We start from the raw sequence: 21,620 nt of genomic DNA on the forward strand, positions 1-21,620 counted from the left end.
AGCCCCAAACTAGCTGTATTTTCTATAACTTCACTGCAGCCACCCTCCCATCTGAAAAATGGCCAAAACAAGTTACAGGTAAACCGAAATGACTATATCTGAAGTGGTATATATTGACATAGCCTAAAAGAAACCCAGTATAAAAGATGGGGATTCATTCACTTGAAAAAAAAAATTAACGTTCTCACTCTTTAAAATAATACATGCCTCATTTCATTAATATAGGTTTGCCTATCTGAAAAGGGATTTGGCAAAGGACATTTCTCCTTGCCATGGGACAGCTGAAGAGGTGTAATTCAACAGCTTTCAGAGGCCCGTCACTGTGGTGATTGAGGTGGACAGAAGGCATGGACATGACCAAGGCCCTTAAAAGACACAAACAGGTGGAGAGTGCGCTGGGGGTGGGCAGAGGGCTGGGGAGTACAAAAGGAGGAGGCCCGCTTGGAGAGCGGGGACAAGAGAAGGCAGAGGGTGAGGCTGGTAAGGATCAGGAGGACGGGAGGGGGACGGGGTGCGAGGTCGCAGCTAAGCAGCACACGAGAGGAGCTAAAGCAACAATAGAGGACAGACCTAAGAGAAAGACAGACAGACGCGTGGACAGAGCGCAGGGGAGATGATAGACCATTGGGGCAGGGGGCATACACACAGGAAGACAAAGATGGCTCCTCCGTGTGTGACTAGAAGGATAGCGATTAAAAAGAGAGGAGTGAAAGGAAAGAAAATGGGGAATAAGTGAGGAGACAAAATGAGGAAGAAGCACACAGGTACTAGTTAAATGCTTCGAAAAGCACCAGGCTGTCAGGCTGAACTGGAAGAAGTTCCACAGCCATACCCAGGAGGGGACCATCAGTAAGACAGAGGCAGGCAATTTAAGTAGCTAGCTACTGAGGTAAAAATGAAAAAAAAAAAAAAAAAATAGAAGATGGAAAAGGTGAGAAGCAAGAGAAGGAAAACCCAAAGGAGACACTGGCCCAGAAACCTTTTTAACTTTCTGTAAGAATCTTCAAGGCCCCAAACTAGGCCAAGATTCTGACTGACATTTCTGAGCTCACCAGCTGCTGTTTCCTTGAGAGAATTCTGACAGGAAGGCATAGAAATGCAAGCCAACACTGCCAGCTCTGAAAAAGATAATAATAACAACCCAGGCTCTAAACACCTCAATGGGGCCGAAGCCTGCCAGGGAAGAAGGCCCACAGAGGAGGAGGGACCTGCCTGCAACTTTTCCCCAGGTATGTACCGAGCTGTTCCCAGTGCTGCTTTCTCCTCTAATTGTCCTCTGGCCGTTCCTGCCTTGCCCATCTGTCTTGCTTTCTTTGTGAATTTTTCGGAAGCCCTGCAGGCGATCTGCTTCTGTCATCTGAAGCCGGCAGTGTCTATGCGAGCAGGTGAAGCTCCACATTCTGCTTATCACATGGGCGGGGAGGACCTCTGGAATCCAAGCCCATCAGGCAGAGCTAGGCGAAGGGGAAATAAATGAGAGAAATCACCCCTGCCCACATTTTCGGTGTGTCAGAATGATTTGTTGGCTATGCTGACAGTGGACTTGTTTCTGTGTGTGGGGACTCGAAGCAAAGCAGAGGGAAGGAGGGTGGGCATGGAGACAGAAGGACAGTGAAACACAGCTCAGCTCCAGGGCAGAGATCTGGCATAATCCGCCCGAGGAGCCGGTCAATTACCTAAGGAAGAGCTCGGGTTTGCAGAGTGATGTGTGAAAATCTGACAGCACATGACCTTGAACTTTCGGCTTGTCTTTTCAGTGCCTTGGTAAAATACTTTGAATGTATGTTGAAATTTCCTCCAAAGCAACTCAGAGGACTTTATTTCTAATGTGTAATTTATCTCAACTATTTCATCACTGAATGAGAGTGATTTCTTCAGATGACATCCCCGTTAAAACAATGTGAAGTGTTAAATCTTTTTAAAAACTAAGAAACAAAGTCCCTGAGTAATGTATTTCTTTGGAAAATTAGGACAAGGTCCCCTGGACCTTAAGCAATTCTTACTACTCACTCAATGTAATAGGTGCACTTTTTTAAGAAGAGTTTTTGGACCTAAAGAGCTTTATCATTATTCGGTATTATTACATTACGTTATGTTATATAATCATTACGATCCCCATGCAAATATGATATGAGGTCCTGTGAGTGAGTGAACGTCCTGCTGGGCTGTCTTTCCCAAGAAAAACATTCGCTTTATTTTACACCCAATCTTCACCATACTCCACTTAATGTCTGTCAGTAAGATCTGGGACCAAAAAAGACGGTAGTGTACAAGCCCTCAGGCTGAAAACTCCTAGTGATTTCGTAATTTAGCAACTTTGTAACTTCACACATGAGGGTTTCCCTCTCTTTGAAGGGTTGACCATCTGTCTACACCCTCATGGGTGAAAGCTCCTACAGTCATACCCTTAAAGAGGACTTACACTTTCCTGGCCTTTGTGTGGCTTTACTCTTTTTCCTTACCTCCTCAGAAGCTCAGAACAAAATGGCCAATGCCTTGCCCTTGAATTGTTCAGCATCAGAAACATTGAACTAGACCAATGGTTCTCAAAGTATGGTCCCCAGACAAGCAGCATCAGAATCACCTGGGAACCTGTTAGGAATGCAGATTCTCAGATCCTCCTCCAGACCCTCCTGAATCAGAAACTCGGGGGATGGGGATGGGCATTCTGTGCTTGGGCAAGCCCTCCAGATGACCCTGACACACTAAGTCAGGAGGTCACAATGTTTTAAAGTGTGGTTTCCTTTAACACACAGAGCTCAGATCTCTTTACAGGCATGACTCCAGTCCCCTATAGAGTTATTGCTTCTGAGAAGACCTTTCCACAAACCACCTCTCAGTGCTCTGTGTCCTGAGTCTTCAAAATAGGAGTATTTCTAATATAAGTGACTTGTGACGGCCCTGAGAACAGTACCCTCATGCAGTGAGTGTTCTCTACGTGAGGTGGTGGTGGTGATGGTTTTATCTGGTCCCCCCTTCCTGTGCAAAAGGCCTTCACTGGGTGGTGTGGGAAATCAAAAAGGAAGTAGTCAGGATCCTGGCCCAAGGAGAGGAGATACATGAATCAGAGGTACACAAGGAATGGGAACAGCAAAGTAAGATGGGATAGGTACCTGAGTACAGGTCCAAACGATAGGAACTAAGAAGAGAATGAGAGAGAACTGGGAGAAAACTTTGTGGAGGATGTGTCTTTTGAGCTGGGGCTTAAAGAGACAGAGATTTTAACTAGCGAAGATGGGCAAAGAGAAAAGAACATTCCAGCTGGAAGCTGAGCACAGGAAACACTGGAAAGATAAGATATTAGGGGGCTGGTGTGGACAAGAGTGTCCACTCCCCTTTCTGTTACTAATATGTTAGCCGTTCATGTTGTAGAGGGGCATCACCTTGTGTCTTGGTATAACCATTTGTCACCATGTTTGCAGAAATTCTTCCTTTAATCCAAATGATATAATTTGACTTAGACGGTTGTAAAACAAGTCCTTTCCAGAATTAACAGTTTTATTACTTAAGCATCCATCCATCTCTCTCTCTCTCTCTCTCTCTCTCTCTCTCTCGTATATTATTAGGTCAATGTTTCTCAAAGTCCTCTGCCCACTGGCCACAGAATAAATTGGAAGTGGTTGCAAAAATGCAGATCCCTGGGCCCTGGCCCAGATGGCTTATTTCAGTATCTTTGAGAGCGAGGCAGAAGAATCTGCATTTTAACAAGCTCCCCTGTGATTCCAATGTTCACTCAAGTTTGAAAGCGATGCTTCTGGAGCTCTTTTTTGCCAAATTTGCTGAGCATCCCCTGGGAGTGCTTGTTAAAAATAGGGACACCTGGCCCCTCCCCATGGAGAGCCCAAGTCCATGGCTATGGCGTGAGGCGGGGGGAAAGGGGTTTTAATAAGTGCCTCCATGGCACTAAGGACCAGGCGAAGTTGGAAAAGACCGCATGTTAGAATGAACGCGTGCTTTGGGTGAGAGAGGAAGTCGTAGGTCAGCCATTTACCAGCTGTGTGATTTGGGTGAGCTTCTTAACCACTCTGTGCTTCCAAATTACTTAACCTGCTGGAGACAGTCTTATCCTGTCTAATAAAATGTGCTTCACGAAATTGTAAATAAGTAACTGCCTTTAGTAAAACATTGGCTCCCACTCTACCCCTTTTTCCATTTCGCCTGAAGTCCCAGCTCGGGCTCTCCAGCTCTGCTGAGCAGCAGGGCCAGGACAACAGTGATGGCGAAATGCCACCAGGACTCACCTTTGCAGAGAAGGGTGGCAGGATGCCTGCAGGGAGAGGAGATGGGTTCCTGCAGCTAGCCTTGCTCTTGGCTGTCCTGGGAAGTTAAAATGGGACTCATGCCCATGATTGAATCAACATTCAGAACTGGCCAGTGCTCTAAAAATAGCTAGACAATCTGGCTGAGCCTTAGGAAAAATAAGGTCCTATCCCGACATACTACCCCATGCTTGCCTTAAAAGGAGGGGCCTCGGCTTTATTTCCTACCTCCTCAGCCAGATGATGGTAAGCCCCAAATAATTTGGCTTGTACCTCGGTGAACTCCAGAATAGCTTCTGTTTCATGGTTAGCTACCAAGAACAGCAGTAGTGATACCAGGGCCTAAGGTCACGAGGGCTCAGATTGCGGGGCGCATGCATCTGTGTAGACCGCTCCTCTTGCAGACCCTAGCCGGGTCCTAATCCCCATAAAAGCAGGCACGGCTGGTTATATTTTAAGAAAGAAAAAAAAAAAAAACAGTTATTGATTATTTAAAACTTGCAAGCCTGACTGTGGGGCAGAGAAGGGATAGGGAAAGCTAAGTTGCCCGTATTAGATATTCAGAGAGTGAGACACAGGCGATTTTTCTGCAGAAAGTCCTGTTTTCCTTCCCTCGTCCAGCAAAGGGCTGACTGACTAAGGATCTGTCGTCAGAGGGCCAAGTCCTTGTGGCCAATAAGAGATTGGTCTGAACATTTCACTATATTTTTGTTTTCACAAAAATCCTGAAAATGAGACTGATGCCCCAGATATTCAGAACCTATAACGATTGTTATCAGAAATGACACTGATGAATCCTCCTTTTTAACAAATCCTTTTCAGACATTTGAGAATATCAAAAATTGTTTTTAAAAAATAGGCAAACCAGAATTGCGGGGAGAAATATTTTTTATAATATTTAAGCTTTCTCAAGTATCTTAGAACTACCCCTTTCCTAATAACAACTATTATGTTAATGAAACTCTTGAAAGTCGAGCAAATAAAGGGACTTTCATGCAGTGAGTAGTTTTGGTTGCTGTCTTCGTAGTAAGCATATATTAAATACTAGTAATCCTAGTAAGGGACCATTTATTAGACTTTTAATACAGCGTTCACAGCACCTTACATCAATCTATCTCGTTGAAGTCTCCTAGTGAGGAAGCATTATTATTCTGACATTACAGATAAGGAGAGTGAGGCTCAAAGAGGCTAAGTAGTTTGCTCAAGGTCACAGAGCCAGAAGACACAGATGCCCACTCCATGGTCTTCCTCCCTGCAGCCCTCTGCTTCCAATAAAGATGACATCGTGTTACTTACATTAGTTACACCGTGTTCTCCCTCTCCTAACCTGTCCTGGATTTGTCCCAAATCCAAGAGTCTTTCTGCTGACCATTAATGGGAAATCCCCATCCTCACTTCTCTGTAAAGCTGTGGCTGAGTCATTTATGTTCAAATGCTGCCCTGCCCAGTGAAAGTAGGAAAAAACAAAACAAAACAAAACAAAACTGTGATTGCGGCTTATGCTTTTGACGCTGCTTTTATTGTTACTTAAGTTCTAGAAGCTTTAAAATGATGTTTGCTTCCCAGGAACTAGGGAAAGGACCATTTACTAATTTAAGGCTTTGAACAATTGTCTGATTACAGGGCAGAGAGAGGGAGAAATAAATCTTGTTTTCAATAACACATTGAGTGACATTTTGTATTGTCATCAGTCTGTTCTCCTAAGAAACTCAAGACCCTCCCATGTGTTATCTCATTAATCTTCAACCCATCCTGTGGTGGGCAGATGAGGTTACACAGCTATTTGCAGATAACTGGCATGGGATCTGGTACAGGGATGAGGGAAGAAAGGTCACCAATATCACCCAGCTCACAAGGGGCCGGGTGACACATCATCCCTCCCCATTCTTCCTATTAACACTACCTACCAAAGTCAGAAGATTTAGGCAGGTAGGACACTAAATAAATAATGTCAAAAAACCTATATCCAATCGCCATATCAATGTCCTTTGCCCTGTGATGTATGAAAATCTGACAGCACATGACCTCGAACTTTCGGCTTGTCTTTTCAGTGCCTTGGTAAAATACTTTGAATGTATGTTGAAATTTCCTCCAAAGCAACTCAAAGGACTTTATTTAAACATATCTTTATATTCCCCATCCTAGATTTTTTTACTTCCAATCATGCCTAGTCTGAAATATTTTAATTCTGTTGCAGTTGTGTGTTTCGTTTTGTCTTTCCAGCCTACCTTGTGCTCCATTTTCGAATCTGTTCCATGCATTTCTTTCCTTGCATGTTAAGTCAGATGATCAGGGAAAGTGTCATGAGGATTCAGACAACACATTCCAGTTTCAAACTTTCCCTTCAGGTTCAAAATTCTTTGTGCGTTCTAAGTTGAAAGAATTTAGTTTCCTGGACTCAAGAGCAACCAAGTAATTTATTAAAAGCTCTTTGTTATTATTTTTTTCCTGTAGATTTTGAAGTGAGCTTTTAAGTAACCATTTGACCATATAAGGTCGGGCTTGATAAAGACCAAGAAATCCACACCCCAGTGAATTTAGCACTGGGTTAGCACTATCTTGGTTATCTCACATCGTTTATCTAGAAATCTATGTCTTTTGTCATCTTACATGAATTAATCACCTTCTGGATCTCAGCTTACTCATGAATGGCAAGTCTTTTTTTTTTTTTTTAGATTTTATTTTAGTATGTTATGTTAATCACCATACATTACATCATTAGTTTTCGATGTAGTGTTCCATGATTCATTGTTTGTGTATAACACCCAGTGCTTGAATGGCAAGTCTTTTAAAGCTGGCTCTTTCTAGTTCTCTGGACCAAAAAACACAGCGGTCTTTCTCTTCTGTGCAAACCCTCACTCCTCAAACCTACATGCCACACACTTGGGAGGATCTTGAACTGACAGGTTTAACCAGTTAAAATGAAACTTTACTCAGCTTGTCGGTTCCCTGGTTCACTGGAAGAGATGAGACATCCTCCTCTTCTCGACCACATCTTCTCCTTTGGCCCCATTCTCTCTCTTCCCATCAGCTCCTGCTTTTGATTGACCACCACCCACACCTGGGGAGGGGGAGGAAGAGCGACCTCACGTTCTCACTCATAGGAAGCTTGCCTTTGCCTAGAGGGGAGAGCCATGTTTTCATAGCAGGAGCTTACGCAGCCATTGGATTGGATTAAATGGATGACTCCCAAGACCAGCCAGTAAAGATTTTTGAATGGGGCGCTTAGGACACTTTCCTATTTTCCTGAGAAAAATCACGGTTTCTAAGCCATCACCAGCAGCAGTGGCAGCAACAGCCCAAGTACACAGCTGCAGAGGCTAAGTGTGCAAAGAGTGCAAGGCCCATCGTGTTTCTTTCCCTTTCTTCTTTCTCAGCATGTACCTTCCCGGCCTGTCTGCACGGGTTGATCAAGACTGTCCCTCTAACCAGATTAGTTAGTTTGTTCGTTTTTAAGGATTACCATGTGCATATATGTAAACCAAGTTGTTTCCATGACCCTTATCTATGAAGCCAGATGACAATACTAGCTATTTCGTAGAGTAGGAGCAAGGATTTCAGGAGACTGTATTTGCAAAGCACAGAAAAGTATCCCTGTCACAGGGTATGCTCGGAAAAAAAAAAAAATTGTTCTTAAGTTTAGTACTTGTATTAGTAGAGTTCATGAACTGCCTTTGTCAGTGCTGCGAGCCTCTACACTTCTTTGGGGTGCAATTTTACTTTGGGCACCCTCCTGCAGAGAATCAGATGCCACAAAGCTGAAAACCCCATCTCCTTCCAGCCAGTGTGGCCTGTCCAGACCAGAGAGGCAAAACTGCTGCCAGAGTCCCTCTGCCTTCAGCAGCTCAGGCCTCCCAGACGGCAGGACAGGTGACGGGCTGGGGAAAGCAGGAGACAAACAGAAAGATCCTTCCCACAGTGAGCAACGGTGCTTGGAACCCTGCGCCGGCAGCTGCGGCCATCAGCGCATGCCCACAACAAGGGTCCTGCGGGCGACACAGGCCCGCTGCGTTTCCGCGTGGGGGATGCTCGCCGCACACATGGGGGACAGTTCTCTGCTGGGTTCTCGCCCTCTTGGACAGAAGGTTTATCCTTCGTGGGATTCCAAACATGAAAAAAAGAATCATATTGACATATATAAAGCAGAAGCGATTAAAATAATGAATAGTGGGCGCCTGGGTGGCTCAGGCGTTAAGCGTCTGCCTTCGGCTCAGGTCATGATCCCAGGGTCCTGGGATCGAGCCCCGCATCGGGCGCCCTGCTCCATGGGGAGCCTGCTTCTCCCTCTCCCACTCCCCCTGCTTGTGTTCCCTCTCTCGCTGTCTCTCTCTCTCTCAAACAAAAATTTTTTTAAAATCTTTAAAAATAAAATAATGAATAGTACTAACAATCACAAGATGATAACTGCACCAAAATAAGCCAGTGACACTTGGGTGCTGTCTGGTTCTGAACAAACGGTGGGGGAAGAAACTGGGCCCCCAAAGCGCCGCCATTCCCCACCACACTGTTCCAGGATGATTTGGGGGCCACATAGGATGGCGGAGGAACACGTGGGTGGTCCCGCCTCTGAGCGTTTCCACTTTGCGGGGGAAGGGAGGTGCCGATGGCCCACATCAGAGGTGCGGGGCTGCATCTGGACAACAGGAGAAAGCGGGCCAGGGCCAGCACGGCTTCCCGAGGCCACATGCTTCTTTATATCCCCATACGGATTACGTTGCTATGGAATGTAAGGAAGTGTGTGGTTTCGGCAAGTGCCTCTTCTGCAGGCCCACCCCAGCACCCGGCACAGGTTTGGCCCCCTTCCTCACCCGGGGCTTTGTCCCCCGCCACACACAGGAATTTCCCTCTGCAACCAAGCAGGAGCCTCTGCATCCTGTCTGGCCCCTCGCCTGCCCTTCTCTCCCTCCTGAGGCTTCGTGGCTCAGCCCGGTGCCAGGCCCGCTGCTGGTTGTGCCAGCCTCCCGGACCCCACGGCTCATGTCCATTGGCAGAGAGAGGCCACATCGCCTAAAGGTTTTTCACACCGGCAGCTGTCACCAGGCATTTTGCTCCTGAAATGAGAGCTTTCTGCTAACCAAACTGAATTGTGATGCCTTCACATCCATCTGTTATCACTTCCTTCCCTTTAGGACCCTCAGTGTCTCTGGCACTTTGCGCAGCTCAAGGGCTTTCCTTGCAGGCCGGCAGGTGCTGGGGGACTTGGGAGACTATAGTCTGGGTCCCTGAAAGTCCCCTGGCCCTGCTCTGCCACCTTGTCCCCTTCATATCACAGCCCTGTTGCCAAGCAGCGCTGGGTGAAGCTGCTTGCTAAAAAGGTCAGAGTACTCAGAGAGCAATCCACTCATCCAACTGGCTAAGTTCCTTTCTGCCCTCTTCCCTGAACCCCTGTGTCCCCAGCCCTGGCCCTAGAGGGCCTGAACCCACACGCAGAAGGAGTTGGACTCCCAGAGCGAAGCCTTGGGCATGAGGAGACACGGCAGTCACCCAAGGCTCGGGCCATCACCTACCCCAACATTCCAGAATGAGGGAGGAGACTGAAAGGCTGTAAGTCCCCCCAGCTGCAGGATGGCCTTGTGCCTTCCACAGCTCTGCTTCCTGCTGTTTGGGCGTGTGTGTGTGAGACCAGGGCTGGGCCACCCTGAATTCCTACCGTGAGTTCTTAAGCAGAAGCACAGGGTTTGACAGATGTGTGTGGAGATGCACAGGATGCAGAGGAGAGGGCTGTGAGACAGAACTGAGAAGCAGCAAGATGGGGCACGGGCAGAGGAGGACAGGGAAGGATGAATGCAGAGTGGCGGGAGGCGAAGGGGACCACCCCCTCAGAGGCGACTGGTCGCAGCACGCTGGGCCACGGCCCCCACTGGGCTGCTGCAGCGCAGGCGGCGCCCCCCACTGTCTCTCCCAGATGCCAGACAGGGGTCTAATGGCCTTCAAGGGCATGCCAACCTGTACTCCTTAGGGGCTGGAGAGAATTCAGAAGAACCAGAGATGGGGCAGCTGCAGGACTGAGCACAGAGACTTCAGCTTTAGTTAAGTGATTCTCAGCTGCAGGAGACGTTGCCCCTCTGAGCACATTGGGCAATGCCCAGGGACGTTTCTGCTGGTCACAAGTAAGGAGTTCTACCAGCATCTAGTGGGTAAGGACCAGAGATGCTGCTAAATACCCTACAGTGCACAGGACAGCCCTCCTCAGCAAAGACTTAGCTGGCCCCAAATGTCCACCTGCTGAGATTGAGAAACCCTGCTCTAGACAGTGGTGCTTTGAATGACTAAGGTCTCTGGTGTCGGCATATTACCACATACTCAATCTTCCAAAGAAAATTACCACCCTTCTTTTCCAAACATCAGTCTTCACATCTCTAAAATAGGCAGATGACTCAAAGCTGTACTTCTTCCCAATGACAACCCTTTCTTTTTCTAAATTGGACTTGCTCCAAAGATAGCTTTCCTTTTCCTCCCCTGAGGTTGATTCTGTGTCATCTACTCAGAAACTGGGGGGCCAGGGCGTCTGCCTTCGACTCAGGTCATGATCTCAGGGTTGTGGGATTGAGCTCAGCAGGGAGCCTGCTTCTCCCTCTCCCTCTGCTGCTCCCCCTGCTTGTGCTCTCTCGCTCTCCGTCAAATAAATAAATAAAATCTTAAAAAAAAAAAAATGAAACTGGGGGGCCGTTGTGCAGGTGGAGCAGGACGTGAGTAAAGAGAGGAGAGAGGTGATGAGGGGTATTGTCCTGACTTGCAGAAATCACCCTGCAAGAAGAGGTCTGTTCTGACTTGATGTACTGCCCGGCTGCTCCCCTGCCCCCACAGCTGCCTACTCCCTTGCTCCCCAGGAGGAGCAAGGACAAGGTTAGCCAGAGGAAAAGCTGGTGGGCGTAGCCCCAAGACCCCTGTGTCATTGATAGGAGGTGGAGGGAGAAGGTACGATGCCCCTGACTGCAGAGCCAGCAAGATGCATGCCAAGGCAGAGGGGATTCAGTGCAAGCAATAAGCTGCAACAAGGCCCTGTGCCAACCATCTAGAGCTGAGGAGTCGCTGTGGCTCCTGCTTCCCCCCCTCTCCCGACCCCCAGCACATCACAGCGCCCTTCCCCCAGTTGCCGCGTCTACCGTGCCTTGTTGACTGCACTGACTTCTGCGATCTCTTACTTATTTCAGACAGAACTCCCAAGCTGCCGTCCATTTGGCAGAAGTCCGCTTGGCAGGGTAAACCAGTTCTGCTTTTCCTGATCAGTGGTTTTTACAACTTCAGGGTTGAAATGAAAATACTTGCAGCCAGGGGAAGGGAAATATGTGAAGAACGGGCTGAAGTAGAGAGTGAAACTTTTGGCTTCAAAAGCAGGCACAATTGTCTGTAGGACTTTCCCACAATGCCTGGAAGTGTTTACTGTGTCCACCGGGGACCTCGTGTTGAGCACCTTTCTGTGGTTTTCATTAAGTCTTACAATGAGGAGACAAGGTAGGTATGTTCCCCCATGGTACAGGTGTAGACACTGAGGTTTAAAGAATGCATGTAATGGGGCGCCTGGGTGGCTCAGTCATTAAGCGTCTGCCTTCGGCTCAGGTCATGATCTCAGGGTCCTGGGATCGAGCCCCGCATTGGGCTCCCTGCTCTGCGGGAAGCCTGCTTCTCCCTCTCCCACTCCCCCTGCTTGTGTTCCCTCTTTCGCTGTGTCTCTCTCTGTCAAATAAATAAATAAATTCTTAAAAAAAAAAAAAAAAAAAAAAAAGAATGCATGTAATGTCCCCAGAGCAAAAGAGCCAGGAAGCCTCAGTGGGATTTGAACCCAGTTAAGGGTGACTCCCGGGCGACATGCTTTCCATTCTATTACACTTCTCTTCATCAGGGAGGAGAAATTAAAAGAACAGGCAAGAGTACCCTCTGAGGGAGGAGGTACAGCCTTCTGGCATTCTGCTTGTCTGGGAAAGGTCTTCATCTCAATCAGCTCCCTGCCCCCTTGATCACACTTTCCCAGAAATAGGCAGAAATCAGCGGGTACCTCTGCGAGTCCAGTGGTTCTCAAACTTCATCCGCATGAGACTCACCTGGAGGGCAGCTCACACAAATGCCTGCGCCCATCCCCAGTGTCGTAGATGGGTAAATGTTACTTCCATTGTAAGGCCAACGTACAAGTTCTACTGCCCTGGAATCCAGACTTCTCCATTAGAAACTACAAGAATCAAAGATTTCCCCACCTCTTTTGAGGAACTATTTTGTCAATTCTACCCATTTGTCAAACCAAACAATCTCAATGTCTATCGCTAGGAGAATGACTACATACATTGTAATATATTCACGTAGTAGAAAGCCATAAAAAATGAAAATTAATAAACTACAGCTGCCTCATCAATATGGATGAATTTTACAAATATCATTTTAAGTGAAAATACCAAGTCATAGAGGAATGCCTGTGGTATGGTACCATTATATAAAAAACAAGCAATATATCATTTAGGAATAAATGCATAAATAATAAAAACTATAAAAAATAACATTTAAATTATTTTTTAAAAGGAATTCAATTGCCTCTGAGGGGAAACTAAAGAGATAAATTGGGAAATGCATTCAGGCAGCCTCAACAGTATTGGTGAAGTTCTTTTTCTAAGGTAGATGGTTATTTGTGGGTATTGGTTTTATCATTATGTGTCATAGCTTACATATGTATGACATGTATTCTTTTACAAATACATCATATTTGAATTAAAAATTATAAATTCTATTTTAAAAATTAAAATGTAATCTTACATTCAAAAGAATATAGACCAAAATGTTACATTTCTTTTGGAAGATGGGAGGAGAGAGAATTATGGAAGACTTTCATTTTCCAAATTCTACAATTCGATATCATTTTAGTTCTTCACAGTGTTTATATTTGAAAAAGAATAAGGATCGAAGACAGAAGATGAAACAAAGTCACGCAATGCAAAGTACAAATTACGTGTGGCTCTCACAAGCCCCGCAAGAGAGCATCCTGGGTGTGGCTAGCTACTGGGATTTGATTCATGCTAATGCTGGTTCTCTCTGTGTTGCAGGCTTGCACAACCGATGCTCGGAGGTACCAAGGGATCCTTACCCTGGAGGCTACGGTCACCTCCCAAGGGAGCTGCCCCCTGCTCTGGCTGGTCAAACGGAACCAAGTCCGTCTTCCTGAGAGGTTTGGTCCCCTTCAACCAGCTACAGCAGGGCTGGCAATGCCCAGTCCTTGGAGAAACAGAAGAGATTCACCTGAAGCTGAAATTACTTACTAATGCTTCCCTTAAGGAAATGACTCTGATTTTGTCATATACTCTCATGCTCCCAGGAAGGGAGAAGAGAGGAGCCCTGGGTTCAAAAGTGAGCAAGATTTTCATGCTGAACACAAAGAGCTCTGTACCCCTGCACCCACAACCAGACCCACTCACGTGCTCCTGACACACACAGTCAGTAAAGATTTGGAGGAGGGAATTTGTGCCAACCAGGGGAAGATTACGGGACCTAGAAGACAGGGCTCCTGCTCACATGGGGCTAGCAGTCTAAGTAAAGAAATTAGACAGATGAATATGGCACAGTTCAATGGAATCTCAAGTGCAAGCTCAGCAATTCTTCTCACATAGCCCACCAAATATGCCTGGCACATGGCACGCCATCAAACCTCTACCCATCCATGCAGCCCAAGATATCTATTCACGAAGCAATATACACATGACTCAGTTTCCTGATCTGTAGAATGGGGATAATAATCATACCACCTACCACATACGGTTTTGTGTGGAATGAAATGAGAATGCATGTAAAGGAGTTAGAAAGCTCTCAATAATTGTTACCTGTTATTAAGGGGGATAACCTGACGTGTCTTCCTTTCAAAATTTGTATCTTTGACAGTGCACTCATCCTTACATGTGTTACTAGTATATAATAAGAGTCACTTTTAAAAAGTGCTTCATACATTAGTCTGATACTATCATCTTAAAGAAATATCCTGCCTAGAAAGCTTTCATTTGTGCATGGCGCTAAGATGCTAGTCTGGACCCACATGTCCTCCGGAGTACACGAAGGCCACAGAGTGCATATTACGAAGGTGTGGAGTTTGGACATAAGCACAGGAGCTGGAGTGCCTGGGCTCAAATTCCAGCATTCCTACTCACCACTCCCCCCACCAGCTGTGCCACTTTGGACCAGTTGCTTGACCTCTCTGAGCCTACATTTCCTCATCTGTAGAATGGAGATATTAATAAGAGCGTCAGCCTCATAGGGTTTTCATGAGAATGAAGTTAAAAAATACATGTAAATGTATAAAACTAGTGTGAGATATATAATAAGCTTTTAACATTGACAATGTACCTGAAATGTTCCTGAAACTAAATTGGTGTTCAATAAACACTTCTTCAATAAATCGCCTTCCTTTTTTTTTTTGTATTCTAAACACGAACAATGGGATCATATAATTTCTGGTTCAACCATTTCTGCTTATCTCTTTAAACCTAGCACACTGGTGCAGACCAGTAGTAAGGGGTGGGACACTGGCCAGCCCCGTCTCTCCAGGTCTGCAGTGTGATGGAGCTGCCCCAGAGCTAGACACATGCCTCTGGGGGGGAGCAGCCGGGGGCGGGGGGTACCTAAAGCACCATGATAAAGTTCCGAAGCAGACACCTGGAAGAACAGCAGGGTTAAATGATGTGAAAACAAATATGACATAGTCAAAGACTAGATGCACTTGACAAGAAAGGACCTTTCCCCTCTGGGAGAGCAGAGGTCTTGTCGGTAAAGCTGAGATGAGCAATGGCAGGTGCGGGTGGTAGGAGACTAAGGAAAGAGCCGCTTTCACATTTGGGATTTTATGGCTAACCTACCTGAGGAAACTGGACAGGACCACATAAGTCTAAGATAAATAATGTCTTCTTCTACATTAGGAAGAAGCAACCCACACACAGCTTGACTTGAAAACTCCTAGCCATCCCCACCTACCTGGGTGGTTTGGGAAGCAACTCTGTCCCCATGGCAGGTCATAGGACTTCTGACAAGGGTCAGAGGACACAGGGTAGATATTACCATCCAAACTCCCATAGCCTTACCCTTGACCACCCCACAGGATGAAAGCAGTTCTAGCCACAGCCTGCAGCCAAACCCAAGATTCCATACTGGCCCCATGTCCTTGGCCCCAAGAATACAACTGCAATGCAAGTTTCTGTCTGATTTTCAAAAAACTAGAAGAGGAACACATGTATCTGTGCTCCTGCTAGCCACGAGAAGGAAAGGCAGGACCCTTAAGAAAATGGGCATTTTCTCATTTGCAACGACGTGGATAGAACTGGAGGGTATTATGTTGAGTGAAATAAGTCAAACAGAGAAAGACATGTATCATATGATCTCACTGATATGAGGAATTCTTAATCGCAGGAAACAAACTGAGGGTTGCTGGAGTGGGGGGTGGGGTGGGAGGGATGGGGTGACTGGGTGATAGACACTGGGGAGGGTATGTGCTCTGGTAAGCGCTGTGAATTGTGCAAGACTGTTGAATCTCAGATCTGTACCTCTGAAACAAATAATGCAATATATGTTAAGAAAAAAAAAAAAGAAGAAGAAGAAGAAGAAGGTAGCGGGAGGGGAAGAATGAAGCGGGGGAAATCGGAGGGGTAGACGAACCATGAGAGACGATGGACTCTGAAAAACAAACAGGGTTCTAGAGGGGAGGGGGGTGGGAGGATGGGTTAGCCTGGTGGTGGGTATTGAGGAGGGCACATTCTGCATGGAGCACTGGGTGTTATGCACAAACAATGAATCATGGAACACTTAAAAAAAAAGTGAAAAATAAATAAAATAAAAACAAGCAGCTTAAAAAAGAAAAAGATTTTCCTTCTGAAAAGTTGCTTATGATGTCCTTTGGCCAAAAAAAAAAAAAAAAGAAAATGGGCATTTTCTGCTAAGTTTGAATGTTCTTGATAACTTTGCCCCAAGGTCCCACAAGACAAAACTCTGCATTTTAGTAAGGAGTCCAGCTCAGTCACAGAGGTGGGGCATCGTGCCCTAGGTTTGCTCTTGCTCACCCTGCCACAGCCCCTTTTCAGGGCAGAAATCTAGGTTAGGCCAGCCAGCAGGGCATGTGGTTTTGCGATTGCTACTATGTCCCTTCATGAGTGTTCCTGTAGAATCATCATTCCTATGCCAGGAAGAGGCAGCGCGTGACCTCACAGTGGTCAAAACTGACAACTCGGGGTCCCCTTCAGACTTCATCCCACCCCCGCATCCGGCAAGCGTTATCTCGAAGAGGGAAAAAAATGATAGCATGAAAAGTACTGAAGGACCTCTTCCCCAACGGGGTTGGTGGGAAACATGCTGGGGCTATCTATCTCACAGAAAGTCAGAACAAACAGGAAAATCCCGTGAGACGAGGTGCATCAAGGCTTTCTTGTCGGTGATCGTTCCCAGCACTGGCAAAACTGCAGGCCAACAGGCAGCTCGTAGACTGGCGCGGAGGGGAGTGGGGGGAGAGTACTGGTACCTACTCCCGAGAGCGTAATTTCTCAGAACATAAGCAGGGAGGATGCTATTGTTTCTCTGTCCCAAATCCTCCCTTCCTCTGTTAACAGCTCAGTCCCTCTGCTGTGACCATTCTCCTTCAAGTTCTCCCTCACTCCACTCACCAGGTTTTCTACAAAAACTTTCCATGACCACACACTGCTAAGTAATTCCGGTGAGCCCTTCTGTGGGAATTTGGACTGTGGTCTATACAAAAGGCATATATTTCCTTGGAGAGCTAACTTGGAAAGATGTAAAGCTGCACAACTAGTCCTAGTATGTCGCCCCAGCATTAACTAAGAGGAAGAATAAACCAATTACATTAAAAAAACCAAAACGTGGGTGCCTGGGTGGCTCAGTTGGTTAAGCGACTGCCTTGGGCTCAGGTCATGATCCTGGAGTCCCTGGATCGAGTCCCGCATCGGGCTCCCTGCTCGGCAGGGAGTCTCCTTCTCCCCCTGACCCTACCCCCCTCATGTGCTCTCTCTCATTCACTCTCTCTCAAATAAATAAATAAAATCTTTAAAAAAAAAAACAAAATGAGAAGAGATACAGAGTCTAGGAGACCTTTATGTTCTGGATCCACTTATTCCTAAGGCCCAGTCCCTATGTCCTGTATCCCTTTTAAGGCACTTACTACCGAAATTCTGTCACTTGGGAACAAAATATATATTGTTCAATGACAAAAGCAAAATAACGTGATCCAATTTTGTTTAAAAAAAATGCATCTATGTATGTGTTGAGGAAAATATGGAAGCATCTAGAGGGAAGTTTCAATAGTAACTATTTCTAGATGGTGCATCTCAGGAGCAGTTCTCTGAATTTTCTAAATTTTGCCCAGTGACCATGTATTTATTACTTGTATAACAAAAAGCTAGCAGCAGAGATTTTGTTAGCTTTTTACATTTTTATTTTTCTCAAAGAGGTACACATGTACAAAGTTTAGATATTTAAAGCTTTTATTTTTTTTAAAGATTTTATTTATTTATTTGACAGAGAGAGAGAACAAGCAGGGGGAGTGGCAGACAGAGGGAGAAGCAGACTCCCCACTGAGCAGGGAGCCCGATGCAGGACTCGATCCCAGGACCATGAGATCATGACCCGAGCTAAAGGCAGTCGCTTAACCAACAGAGCCACCCAGGCGCCCCTAGATATTTAAAGCTTTTAATGAAAAACAGTAGTGCTCTGCCCCATCCCCAATTTCTACTCCAACAGTGGCATCCATGTCTAAAGCAATCAAAAAGATTATTTGGAGAAAAACATGGGTTTTTGGAAATAGGTCTTTGGAAATGCAGTTTGGAAATGTTCTGTGAGTCAGATCAGGGCATCCTTGCTATAAACGTAACCATTAGTTAGGGCAAAAGCCTGATGACTCCTCAAAAGGCAGGGCTGAATTCAGACATTGGCTCTCCCCACTCCCATAGAGGACCCCTTGAATCCCTGTAGGCAGAGGGAACTGGGAGGAGGGTGGGTGGGGTCACTGCAGAAGCCTCTCTGTCCCTCTCTGTCTGAGGCCCAATATGGACCCTGCTGTGACCATCCTACCTCCCAAGGAAAGAAGCTTCAAACACGTTCTTGACAGAAAGTTGCTGCTGAAAACTCTTTGTCATGTCCCCCCCGAAATCCCCCCTACTTTGTGAACCCATTTCATCTCGAGTTTTTCTCTGGGGAAACCAATAACAGTTGCATTTCCATCCGGCCCCACCCCCCATATTTTTAGTTCTTTCGCCCTCCAAGGCTAATAAGTAGGTCTCATATACTTACAGACTTTTCAACTAAAATATTAGGAATTCTTGTTCTCTTCATAGGAAAATATATTGTTCTAAATAAAAAGTACATTCATGAGAGCACACTTAGAAAATACAGGAGCGTGTGTCTCCACAGCCCAAACTTCCAGATAATTCCATGGCTTGTCTCAGCGGGCCATGCCCAAGTAGTTTCTACCCCCAAAATGTAAATCCTTCCATGGGCTTTTTCTGTTAGCAAAGATGCAAAGTCATTTCTGTTTTCTTATAGTTCTTGGGGGGAAAAAAAATCAATGTGAGAGAAATCACTTTATATATCTTGAATGTTGACCTTTAAGATTTCTCATGTTGGCCTGAGTAGCTCACATTTTACTATGGTCATTTTGGAGTGGCTGTTTTGAACCCTGTCATTGTTTGGACATTTACACCATTTCGTGACTCTTTAAGAACAAACCATTAAATAAATGTTCAACTTTTCCTTATTACCAAGTTACGACACTCACCCCTCCCTGAGCCTCAACCTACCCCATCCCTGAACTTTCTCCAATCCCAGACTTCTATCCACCCCTATGGGGTCATTCGGGGAAGAGGGATGCAATGAAGGTGATAAAAGCAGGTTACTTGGTAACTTATTCTTTTATTAAAAAAAAAAATGCTAAAGGGCGCCTGGGTGGCTCAGATGGTTAAGCGTCTGCCTTCGGCTCAGGTCATGATCCCAGGGTCCTGGGATCGAGTCCCGCATCGGGCTCCCTGCTCCTTGGGAGCCTGCTTCTCCCTCTGCTTCTCTCTCTCTCTGTCTCTCATGAATAAATAAATAAAATCTTAAAAAAAAAAAAAAATGCTAAAGGTTCAAGGCTCCTCATTCTGTTCTCATTGGAATGTATCAGTGGCCACATCGCAATGGTTTTTCAAAATATTCCTTCAGTCAACACACCCAAAAGTGAAATTAGGGCCCAGGGCCCCAGAAGATCCCTGAAGGAAGAAGTCCCAATGTTGTTTGACAGCAACTGAAATCTGCATAGTGGTATCCCCTAAGGGAATTTGCACACTTTTTTCCCTTTATTTTTTAGGTTTTGTGGAGAGAAACTACTGGTCAGAAGAATTCTACCCAGTGACCTAAGCTCCTAGTGATGTCCTTGTTACGGCCTGACCCTGCCTGACTCAGCTGTTGAGCAAATGTGATGGTCCTCATGACTTCTGTCCCTCCCATCCTCCCTCCGCTTCCACATCCTCTTCCCGAAGCAGCAACTGCGGACACCTTAGAGAACTGGAAAAATGCCATCCCAGAAAATCAACCACCTGTTGACTGCCTTTCCTGAACTTTAACCCCCCGCACTCAGTAAAGCATGTTAGCCAGAGCGACCCACTGTTCTGCTTGACTTGTCCAAACTGGAATGCCACATAGTGACAAAGGGCATATGCCAAAATAAAACACACTCTACAACAAAGAAAACCTTTCTCCCCTGCCTCTGGCAGGAGACCCCCCCACACACACACACACGCACACCAGCACACACACATATCGGGTAGAGAAATAAAGTCCCAAGATGAGAAGAGAAAGGGAATCCTTTAAAAAAAAAAAATAAGCCTCTTGTGTTACAGACATTCCTTTGGCTCCCAGCCTTTCCAAGTGGCAAATGGCACCTTCAGTCATGCTCTGTTGAAGCTCATCAATGTGCTTTATTCATCACCATGGGCATGCATGGGAGGAGTGTGGCGGCGAGACAAGGGGGTGTGAAGGGAGGTGCAAAAGAGCAAAGAGAGAAGGATGGAGAAGAAATTGGAAGAAAAAGAAAGGAACATATTTTTTTTTAATATTTATTTATTTATTTATTTTAGAGAAAGAAAGAACGGGGGTAGGGGCAGAGGGGAAGGATAGAGAATCTCAAGCAGGCTCCACATTCAGTGCGGAGCCCAACAGGGGGCTCAATCTCATGACCCTGAAATCATGACCTGAGCCAAAATCAAGAGTCAGACGCTTAACGAGCTGAGCCACCCAGGACCCCCGAAAGGGACGTATTTTTAAATACTGAGAGCAAATACTGTATTCCTGAATTGTAGATCTTCCAAATACATCGCTGCACGTTGGTTTCTACACCTTCTCAAACTCCCATTCCCAAATTCCAACAACGTAACATGTTTTGACTTGATCCACATAAGTGCTTCTTGGTAGAGAAGGATTTCAGAGAGATCTCCCAGGAAATGGATGGGAGGGACTATGGAGAGGCAGACATTTAGATAAGAAAAATCCAGTGTGAAGAGTAAACACTACAAACTGCCGTATACGTTACTCGCTTTGGATATTTCTGTTACTTTATTATCTTCCCTCACTTCTCTTCCTCGCTCCCTGAGTCTTCCCCATTGCGTTCCCCTGGCTCCCTGGGGGCCCCTGCCTCAATCCCGCGTGCCCTAACAGGTCATAGTCTGAGCATCGCCCCCAGGGTTCCCACCTAGCCCTCAGCCCTGCAGTGATGTGCTGGAATGTCACCAAGCTTCAAACCCGCTGACAGAGTGAAGCTGAGCCAGGAACTCTACCTCTCATCAGCTCAAAGGGGAAGGAGGGCGAATGAAGCTAGATCAGGAAAAGCCAAAATTGTCCTGGAGGTGAGAGCTGAGCTGAGCTGAGCATTGGCTGGGGCCTCTGCAGAGCACCCATTACTCCATGGCCCTCAACAGGGACATGTGTTTGCTTATCATTTATGCCATTCCTATGTCTCCCAGTGAACACATGAAATGCATCCCTAAGTTTTGCAGTTTGGGTTCTTCATAAGTGACTCTAAAAGCCCACGATGTAGTGATTCATAATTCTTCCCAGACAGGAATTTGTGTTCCCTCCCAGAGGCTGGTGTCTGGAAGTGAGTCATTTAGAAAGTGAGTGAGCCCCAGGGGGCTGCCCTGCATCTGCCCCCTCAGCTTGGGGGTTCTCATTTCTTCCACAGTCTCGTGTAATCCTCACAACAATATAGGTGTCTTTATCACCATTTAAAGATGATGAAATGACAAAACCAGGTACTTGAGATTTAGGTCGTCTTACAGGTTTTGGACAATTCAAGACAGAGTCAGAGCAAAGCGTGTGTTCTGAAATATGTATACGAGGGAAGTAACCCAAACCGGGAACAGATGG

At 46.0% G+C, this 21,620-nt stretch overlaps 1 long non-coding RNA gene across 1 annotated transcript; it reads left to right on the forward strand.

Moving 5' to 3' along the window:
* The first annotated feature begins 455 nt into the window (after positions 1-455).
* Positions 456-14,628, forward strand: LOC123837799 (uncharacterized). Its single transcript, XR_006789280.1, has 2 exons — positions 456-1,229; positions 13,289-14,628. It is a non-coding gene; the product is annotated as an uncharacterized LOC123837799 (long non-coding RNA).
* The last annotated feature ends 6,992 nt before the right edge of the window (positions 14,629-21,620 follow it).

The sequence above is a fragment of the Mirounga angustirostris genome, unplaced genomic scaffold (assembly GCF_029215605.1).
Source record: "Mirounga angustirostris isolate CCGP_5_RB_7025 unplaced genomic scaffold, mMirAng1.0.hap1 SCAF_8, whole genome shotgun sequence".
Classification (NCBI taxonomy): domain Eukaryota; kingdom Metazoa; phylum Chordata; class Mammalia; order Carnivora; family Phocidae; genus Mirounga; species Mirounga angustirostris.